The sequence below is a fragment of the Scylla paramamosain genome, unplaced genomic scaffold (assembly GCF_035594125.1).
Source record: "Scylla paramamosain isolate STU-SP2022 unplaced genomic scaffold, ASM3559412v1 Contig3, whole genome shotgun sequence".
NCBI lineage: Eukaryota > Metazoa > Arthropoda > Malacostraca > Decapoda > Portunidae > Scylla > Scylla paramamosain.
This window is the reverse complement of record NW_026973668.1, coordinates 400,797-410,000: the sequence shown is the minus strand read 5'-3', so window position 1 is coordinate 410,000 and position 9,204 is coordinate 400,797. Positions and strand designations below refer to the sequence as shown.

The 9,204-nt window shown below is 39.9% G+C and overlaps 1 pseudogene; it reads left to right on the top strand.

Annotated features, from left to right (window-relative positions):
* Positions 1 to 723: 723 nt before the first annotated feature.
* LOC135096182 (ribosomal protein S6 kinase alpha-5-like) overlaps positions 724 to 9,204 on the top strand; it is a 29,019-nt pseudogene continuing 20,538 nt past the window's right edge.

Genomic DNA, 9,204 nt, shown 5'->3' with positions numbered 1-9,204 from the left:
CATCAGTGCTTCCCAGATTTCTCCAGCACGTGTTCCCTTGGAGTAGCACCAAACCCACCACAACCCACACATTGCTACGCCTTCTAAGCACATACTAGTTTACATTGGCGCAGATATATTAAAAAGATTAATCACAAAAGACTAATTAAAAACATATATTTAGTACATGCAGGTGGGCTCTCCTTGACGCACAGAGAAAGGCTGGTAATTCTCTCTTGATCATTAGCTACAGTATGGCAGCCTCTTATACTTCGATATCTCTGTGAAGTATTGTTTTTTAACGTCAAATGGTAAATACTTAATGATAAGCTGAGATATAACACAGTATTAAGCCAAGCCTTCAATTCACACAAGCTTTTCAATGATTTCACATTACGCCACACAAGGGACGAGACATTGCAGTGCAAACCCCGCCAGGACATGTTTGAATTTGGCGCTTCAATCAGTAACATCTAGATACTTTGACATTTACAGTTATAATGGCCTGAGATTTATTTTTACACGCTTATAATTCTTTATATTTAATTTTCTATTAGTTTTGTATAATATAAAAGAAGTTGGTGCTTGTTATTGAAAGGTAAAAATTTCTTGTGGATAGCTTTGCTTGCGTACTGTGCGGAGCAGGCTGGGACGGAGACACAACCAGACGTCAGACACAAGGCACTAGGTTAAAAAGGGTGCCATAAACTGCTGCTTTATTTAACGTATTTTCGCAGAACAAGACAGTGACAGGGGCCGTGGTGGGTGCCTGCGTGTGCTGGTGCAATCTTGGTGCCTGCCGGGAGGTGCCTACAGTGCCACAAGGGATTATATTGGTAAGAAACCGGCCCACCACTTGTCCAGCCAGCTAATTTGCAGTGTGATGTAACAGGCGGTAACTGTGATAGTGTTGTTACGTGTCACCCACAACAACAACACAGGGCTGTCAGGTCAGTGGTTAACCTTACTGTTTATTGTTGAGCCTCGTATTTCATGTTTTTTGCACCTGGTTAGGAATATATTGACGTGACCCAGCATTCCACGGTGCCACAAGCGCTCCAAGCCCCCACCACAAAACTCTTACTAATTAACCATGACAGGAATGATAAAAACGTCAAAAAAATCCACTTACCTAATGTTACCAGCTGAGGTGGAGGCAGCCTTCCCCATTTATCCGCCAATATCTGCTTCATTTGTCACTTATTGTAAGCCTAACACGTCACTAAGTGGAGCCACAGGACTAGGCTTTCATATCCGCTAGCTAGATATATCCGCCAGTGCCTCATTTAGTTAGGATGGAAGAATAACAGGCAAAATAGCGGCCGTTCTCTACACTGACGAGGGCCGCCATGATGCCTGGCTACCTCTGCCAACCTGCCTCAACCTGCGGGTTCCAATATTTTTTTATATTTTTCTTAACTTCTTTATTCTGGTGGTATAGCATGTTTTTTATGGTTTATAAAAATAATTATTTGCTTTAGAAGTGTTTTCGTGGCTTGTGTTGAGTTGTGTTCAATTTTGTGTTGCTTGACGAAAATGCGGGGTGTTTTTTTTAGCAGTATTTTGACAAACTTGATTTTTTATTTCACGCTCTAACTACGTCTTTTGTATTTCTAAAAATTGCTTATGATTTTTAAATTGTTTTTTGGTTCCTGTTGAGAGAAATAAGTGGACTTTAAAAATGGTTTATGGTCCTGTTAAAAGTTGTTATTACAACACTTTTTGTGTTATTGTCTCTCTATTTCAGCTTGTAACTAACTTTTCATTGCTTGAAAAAATAGTTTGTATGTTTTAAAGTGTTTTATCTTGTTGTTGAGTCAAAATAGGTGGACTTTTCAGTGGTTTTTAATCGTATTTAGGTTCAACACTTGGTTTTTACGCAATTTCGGTTTTATTTGTTTACTTCTTGTTCCGGGTCACTTTTGATTGTGTAAGATGATAGTTCAGATTTTTTAAAATTTTTTACGTTCCTAAAAATTCAAATGTTGTGGACTTTTCAATGATTTAAATTGTGCCGAATATTTCAACACTTTTTCCGTATTTCATTTGGATATTTTTTAAATACTACTCAGGCTGGAGCTGTTTTAATATTGTGGATATTTGTTTAAGTATTTATCAAGTCAGAATATATAAGGCATTCCAGTCTAGCTCCATTTTTTCGAGGGGTCAATTTTAAAATGAAATCCGTTACGGTACGTAAAATTGCCGTGACGTCACGGCCGCCATCATGAACCCGGGACCTTGATCGGCTCCGCTGTCTCCTCGGTAATATTTATCGTATTTTGCAGTGTTTTCCTGGTGTTTCCACGTGTTTCTAGACTCAGACGTGTAGATAAGACTAGAATGAGTAAGAAAATAAGAGAAATAGAGGAGGAAGATGAAGGGAGAAGGAATAGAGGAGGTGGTAAAACAGGAAAATGCTAAGAAAACAATATTTAGGTTAATTTTCCCTGCTGCCCTGTCTGTCTTCGTAGTATTTGTCTTCCTTGACAGTGCTTTCAGTGTATTTGGCGTGTTTAGGCGGTGTTGGAGTGTGTGTGGAGGTGTTTACGGGGTGTTGGAGTGTGTGTTGATGGGATGTGGTGATGTTTGAGTCAATATTTAGCGTTCCTGGTGCGTTTTGGGGTGGCTTAGGCTTGTTTAGGAGTGCTTTAAGTGTGCTTTGAACTGTTTGTAATGTTTTGAGATGTTTCGAGTGTATTTTGGGATGTTATGGATGAGTTTGGGTGTGTTTTGTGTGGAGACGGGTGAGTTGTGGCCGCGTTTGTGGGTATTTTTTGGGTATTTTAGGTCAGTCTGGGTGTGTTTTGGGGTGTTTTAAGTGTGTTTTGGGCCGTTTTCAGCGTTTTGGGATGTTTTAAATGTGTTTTGGGATGTTGTGGATGAGTTTGAGTGTGTTTTGGGTTGGTACGGTGTGTTTTGGATGCGTTTTAAGTCAATTTGGGTGAGTTTTGGAGTATTTTAAGTGTGTTTGGGCATATTATGGTGCCTTTTCGATATGTTTAGGATGTTTTTTGTGCGTTTAGGAATGTTCTGGGTATGTTTAAGGTGTTTTAATGTGTTTTAGTGTGATTGGAGTTGCGTTTGAGGTGTTTTGGTTATGTTATAGGCATGTTGCAGCTAAGAATTTGGTCTTTGAGGGTAGAAGTGGTGTGCTTGAAGTAAAATAAAAGATTCTGGAGTATTTTAGGAAGGGCCTATGATCGTAGAAGCGTGTCAGGGGCGTTATAGCTTGTGTTGTGATATATGAAGCTACTAGATGCAAGTGTGGGGAAATTCTGGGTCTGGACGGGGTGTTGTGGTGTTGTGGTGTTAGAGTCCTAGCAGGGGGAGGTACTGGAGGTTGTAGGGATGTGTAGAGGGTAAATAGAGAGGTACACGGTAGGTTAGGTTAGGTTAGGCGTTGATTCAGTAATACAATGTAGAGGTAATGTTCAGTTATACGAATTCAGTAATACGAATGTAGAGGGACAAAAGAGAAAAGCAGAAAGACCACCACCACCGCCACCACCAGCACAGTGGAAAAAAGGTTAGAGAAAAGCGGGGAAAGTTGAAAAGTGAATAATTAAACGTTTGCTGTCTTTTATTATCTTGAGTATAAAATGGTTATTCTCTCTCTCTCTCTCTCTCTCTCTCTCTCTCTCTCTCTCTCTCTCTCTCTCTCTCTCTCTCTCTCTCTCTCTCTCTCTCTCTCTCTCTCAGCTTTAGATTAGTAACCCCGGTGACAGAAGTAACACCCACGTTTTCTCTTTTCAGATGTAAACAAAGCGGTGGCTTCCTTCCAGCTGGTGATAAGACTTCCTCTCGCTCTCCCTCGCTCTCCCACGTCACGGAAGCAGTGATATGCACACGAGGAGGAAGTGAGAGGATATATATAGTGTGTGTGTGTGTGTGTGTGTAAAGAAGAAAATGTTATATATGCGTGTTTAAAAGTTTCTTACATTTAAGTTAAAAGAGGCTGGCTGGCTGGCTGGCTGATGCTGCTGCTGTTGTGGATTTAATTGCTCGTCTATGTTCCCTTGTGCTGTGAGGGAACGTGTGTGTGTGTGTGTGTGCGTGTGTGAAGGAAGAAAGGGGTGGTGTTTAGGGGTCTGGGATGAGAAAACGAGTGATTTGTGTAGTCTTCAGAAAGAAAAATATTAAAGTTTTTACAGTGGGAAAATTTTGGTGGTGAGGGAGAATATGACTAAAATATTACCTCATATTTAACCTAACGTGGTGGAGCTTCACACTCCTCAGCTGCCCCTAACCAAACCAAGCCTAACCCAAGGAAGCCTACCCTAACTTCTGTGTGGTGCTTCCTCCTCCCCAAGACTGGCTATCTTGTGTCTCAATCCCAAGCTAGCCTAACCAAACTTTATCTAACGTAACCTAAGCAATTCTAACCTAGCCAAACCTTACCTAAGCAAGCCTAACCTAGCCAAGCCTTACCTAACCTAACCTAGCCAAACCTTACCTAAGCAAGCCTAACCTAGCCAAGCCTTACCTAACCTAACCTAACCTAACCTAACCTAGCCAAACCTTACCTAAGCAAGCCTAACCTAGCCAAGCCTTACCTAACCTAACCTAACCTAACCTAACCTAACATAACCTAGCCTAACCTAACCTAACCTAACCTCACCTAACTTAATTAACGAAGCATTGCCAAACCTAACCTAACCTAACCTAACCTAACCTAACCTACATCCTCTTCCCACGGCCCCACTTAACCTAACCTAACGTAACTTTCAGAGCAACGGCAACCCTCCAATCCGGCAAGCAGTTGGCGGCAGCGATGGCGGTGGCGGCGGCAGTGGTGGTGAGGTGGACGGCAGGGACAGAGGGGCAGTACAGGCTGTGGACATCAAGGAGAAGGTGAGCAGGGTGTTGTGTTGGTGTGTGTTGGTGTGTGTTGCTAAGCTGAGATGTAAAGTGTGTTGGGAAGGTGCTCGCTGCAATATTTGTCACTCAAGGCTCCTGCAACACTGCCTCCATGCACAAGTGTGTCGGGAAACTGATTTAAAGTCGTAAAAATGTTCTTGTTTTACTTTATTTATTTATTTATTTATTTTGTTTTATTTTTTGTATATATAGGAGGGACACTGGTCAAAGGGAACTAAGTACAATAAGAAAAAAATAATGAGAAAAAATAAAAGATAAAAAAGACCTCACTTAACCTAACCTAACCTAACATAAGCTAACTTAACCTAACATAACTTAGCCTAACCTCTTTTAACCTAACCTAACTTAACTTAACTTAACCTAACCTAACCTAACTTAACCTAACCTCTTTTAACCTAACCTCTTTTAACCTAACCTAACCTAACCTAACCTAACCTCTTTTAACCTAACATAACTTAACCTAACTTAACTTAACCTAACCTAACCTCTTTTAACCTAACCTAACCTAACTTAACTTAACTTAACCTAACCTAACTTAACCTAACCTCACTTAACCTCACTTAACCTAACCTAACATAACCTAACCTAACCTAACCTCACTTAACCTAACCTCACTTAACCTAACATAACCTATCCTAACCTAACCTAACCTAACCTAACCTAACCTCACTTAACCTAACCTAACGTAACTTAACCTAACCTAACCTAACCTCACTTAACCTAACCTAACCTAACCTAACCTAACCTAACCTCACTTAACCTAACCTAACCTAACCTAACCTAACCTCACTTAACCTAACCTAACGTAACTTAACCTAACCTAACCTAACCTCACTTAACCTAACCTAACCTAACCTAACCTCACTTAACCTAACCTTACTTAACCTAACCTAACCTAACCTAACCTCACTTAACCTAACGTAACCTAACCTAACCTAACACCCACAGAGGAACGCACGGACAAGCAAGGTGTTATTCGGCAGTCTGATCCTGGACCTGGTCGGCTTCATGGCGGTGGTGCCTCTGTGTCCTGCTCTCCTTGACTGTTACTCCAAGCACGACACCAGCGGCTTGTATTCCTCTCAGCTCTCCTGTGTGACTTATTACCAACATATCATCGGTTTTGCTGCGAGGTTCCATTCTGTCTTGTTTGGTAATTGAGTGGATTTGTTGTGTTTTGTATTGGTTTTATATATTTTTAGCTTGTTTTTATTATTATTTTTTCAATTTTTTTATCCTATTATCTATTTATTTATTTTTTGTTTGTTTGTTTGTTTACAGGGTGTGTGTGTGTTTGTTTGTTTGTGTTCCTGCTGTTCAATATTGCAGCTTGTTTTATTTATTATTGTTATTTTGTGTTTTATTCTATTTCAGTGTTCTGAGGGAGTCGTCAGGTGTTTTTGGGGTGTTTTTCGAGTGTTTTGGGGTGTTTTTGGTGTGTTGTGAAGTGTTTTGATGTGTTTTGGGGTGGTTAAGGGGTGTTTTGAAGTGTTTTGTGGTGTTGTGGAGGTGTTTTGGGATTTTTGGTGTGTTTTAAAGTGTTTTGGGATGTTTTTGGAATGTTTTGATGTGTTTTGAGATGTTTAGGAGTATTTTTGGAGTATTTTGGTGTGTTTTTGGAGTGTTTTGGGATGTGTTTGTAGTGTTTTGGGGTGTTTTGGGATATTTTGAAGGTGTTTTGGTGTGTTTTTGGAGTGTTTTGGGATGTGTTTGTAGTGTTTTGGGGTATTTTGAAGGTGTTTTGGTGTGTTTTTGGAGTGTTTTGGGGTATTTTGGGATGTTTTGGTGTGTTTTGGGGTATTTTGAGAGTGTTTTGGTGTGTTTTTGGAGTGTTTCTGGGTGTTTTGGAGTATTTTGAGGGTGTTTAAAGGTGTTGTGGTAGTTTAAAATATATTGTTAGTTTACTTTTTTTGAACTTTTTATTTTCTTATGCATTATTTTATTTCTTATTTATATTGTGGTGTGTTGTCGGTGTGTCCTAACCTAACCTAACCAGCCTACCCTCTCCTAACCTCCCCTCAACCCACAGGCACTGATCGGCGTGGCATTCAGCATAGGCTTCACCGTCGGGCCAGCTGTGGGGGCCGCGTTGGGGGAAGTACTGGGTGGTTTGCGGCCTCGGTTGTCTACGCACTCACTCTCGCTGTGGCTAACATAATATTCTTTGCTGTCTTCTTCCAGGAATTGCTGCCTGAGGTGTGTGTGTGTGTGTGTGTGTGTGTCTCTCATTTTTTTTTTTTTATTATGTATATTTTTTTTGTTTTTGTATAATTTTTGCTTTTTTTTTTTTCCTTTCATTTTTTCTTTCTTTGCTTATTTTGTAATTTGTTTGTATTTCCTTGTGTCTCTGAATGTTGTTAAAGAGAGGTGCATTGTGAGTAAAGCATCATTTTCTCTTTCCTTTCCTCATTTCTTTACTTTTCCCTCTTATTCCTTCCTTTCTGTCATCATTACAAACCCTTTCTATTCATTACAAACCCTTTCTCTCATTTTCCTTACCATAAACCATCAAAACATCTTAACAATCTCATTTAAATCACTTTCCTTTTCATTATCATCTGTTTGTTTACATTCTCTTGCTTTCTTTCACTTATTAATTCATTACACTCCTGTTTGTGTGTTTAGGAATGTTTTCAGATATTTTGGGGTGTTTTGGAGGTGTTTTTTCAAGTGTTTTGAGGTAAATTGTCTGTTTTTGGGTATATTTGTCTTTTGTCTGTTTTTTGGGTATTATTGGGGTTTTGGAGGTGTTTTGGGGGTGTTTTTGCAAGTGTTTTGAGGTGAATTGTCTTTTTTGGGTATTTTTTGGGTTTTGGAGATGTTTTTTGGGTGTTTTTGCAAGTGTTTTGAGGTAAATTGTCTTTTTTGGGTATTTTTTGGGTTTTGGAGGTGTTTTTTCAAGTGTTTTGAGGTAAATTGTCATTTTTTGGGTATTATTGGGGTTTTGGAGGTGTTTTGGGGGTGTTTTTTCAAGTGTTTTGAGGTAAATTGTCTGTTTTTGGGTGTTTAATGGTGTTTTGGGAGTGTTTTGCAAGTTTTTGAGGTAAATAGTGTGTTTTGGGGTGTTTAATGGTGTTTTGAGAGTGTTTTACAAGTGTTTTGAGGTAAATAGTGTGTTTTGGGGTGTTTAATTTTGTTTTGAGAGTGTTTTGCAAGTGTTTTGAGGTAAATAGTTTGTTTTGGGGTGTTTAATGGTCTAGGTGGTATTTCAGGGTTATATAGGGGTGTTTGGGGGTGATCTAGGGTAAGTAGTGTTATCAAGGCTGTAGTGGAAGTTACTGTGGGTTTTCAAAGGGTGTTTCCATGGTGATTCACTTGTATTTTATCCCTTGTACAGTAAAACTCCCTTTCCCTGAGTTGGCAACACTGTTTGTTTACGTTCGCTGTTGTCTCGTCGTGTGTGAGTCAGATTTGTGTTTTGCTCTTCCACCGCAGGGCAGAAGGAGGAGGGACATCGGTGCCAGTTTGACCGAGGCTTGGGAGGTGATCAATCCTAGGGCTCTGTTCTCCGTCAGCTGTGTCAAGGGCCTGGGCAGAGAAGGTGTGTGTGTTTGTATGTTCAGTATTGTGTGTTTGTGTTTGTAGTATTGTTTGTGTGTTTGTAGTATTGTGTGTTTGTGTGTTTAGTATTGTGTGTGTGTTTGTGTGTTTAATATTGTGTGTGTGTGTGTGTGTGTGTGTGTGTGTGTGTGTGTGTGTGTGTGTGTGTGTGTGTGTGTGTGTGTGTGTGTGTGTGTGTGTGTACTAGCAAACATTCCCTTTTGTTTACTCCTGAAACACACACACACACACACACACACACACACACACACACACACACACACACACACCACCTCCCGTTCCTCCTCCTCCTTCTCTCCCTTCATTCATAAACACCTCTCTTTCTCTCTCTCTGTAGAACGCACGAAATTAATACAACTTAGCCGAGTTTACTTCCTCTACCTGTTCCTGTATTCTGGCCTGGAGTGTTAGACTGTATTCTAAAACAGTTTGGTCTCTCACCACTACTATTTTTAAAGGCCACAGAGATGATTAGCCAGATTCTCAAGAGTTATTTTCCTGATAATAATGTGGAAATCTTGTTGATTTGTCACTAAAACCATAAAATTATCCTTAAAAACCTGTCACTTTAACTAGACCCTTTTGAAAGTAGTAGAGATGCATTGCAGAAGTGTTTCAGAACAGGGACCTTAGATTTACAGTTAGATAGATATATTGTGCTTTGTAATATACTATAAGAGGCTAACTTACAGAGACTGCCACATGTAGGCCTGATGGCTTCTTGCAGCTTCCCTTATTTTCTTATGTTCAAATGTTCTTTTGTTCATGAGACAGAGGCAAGTG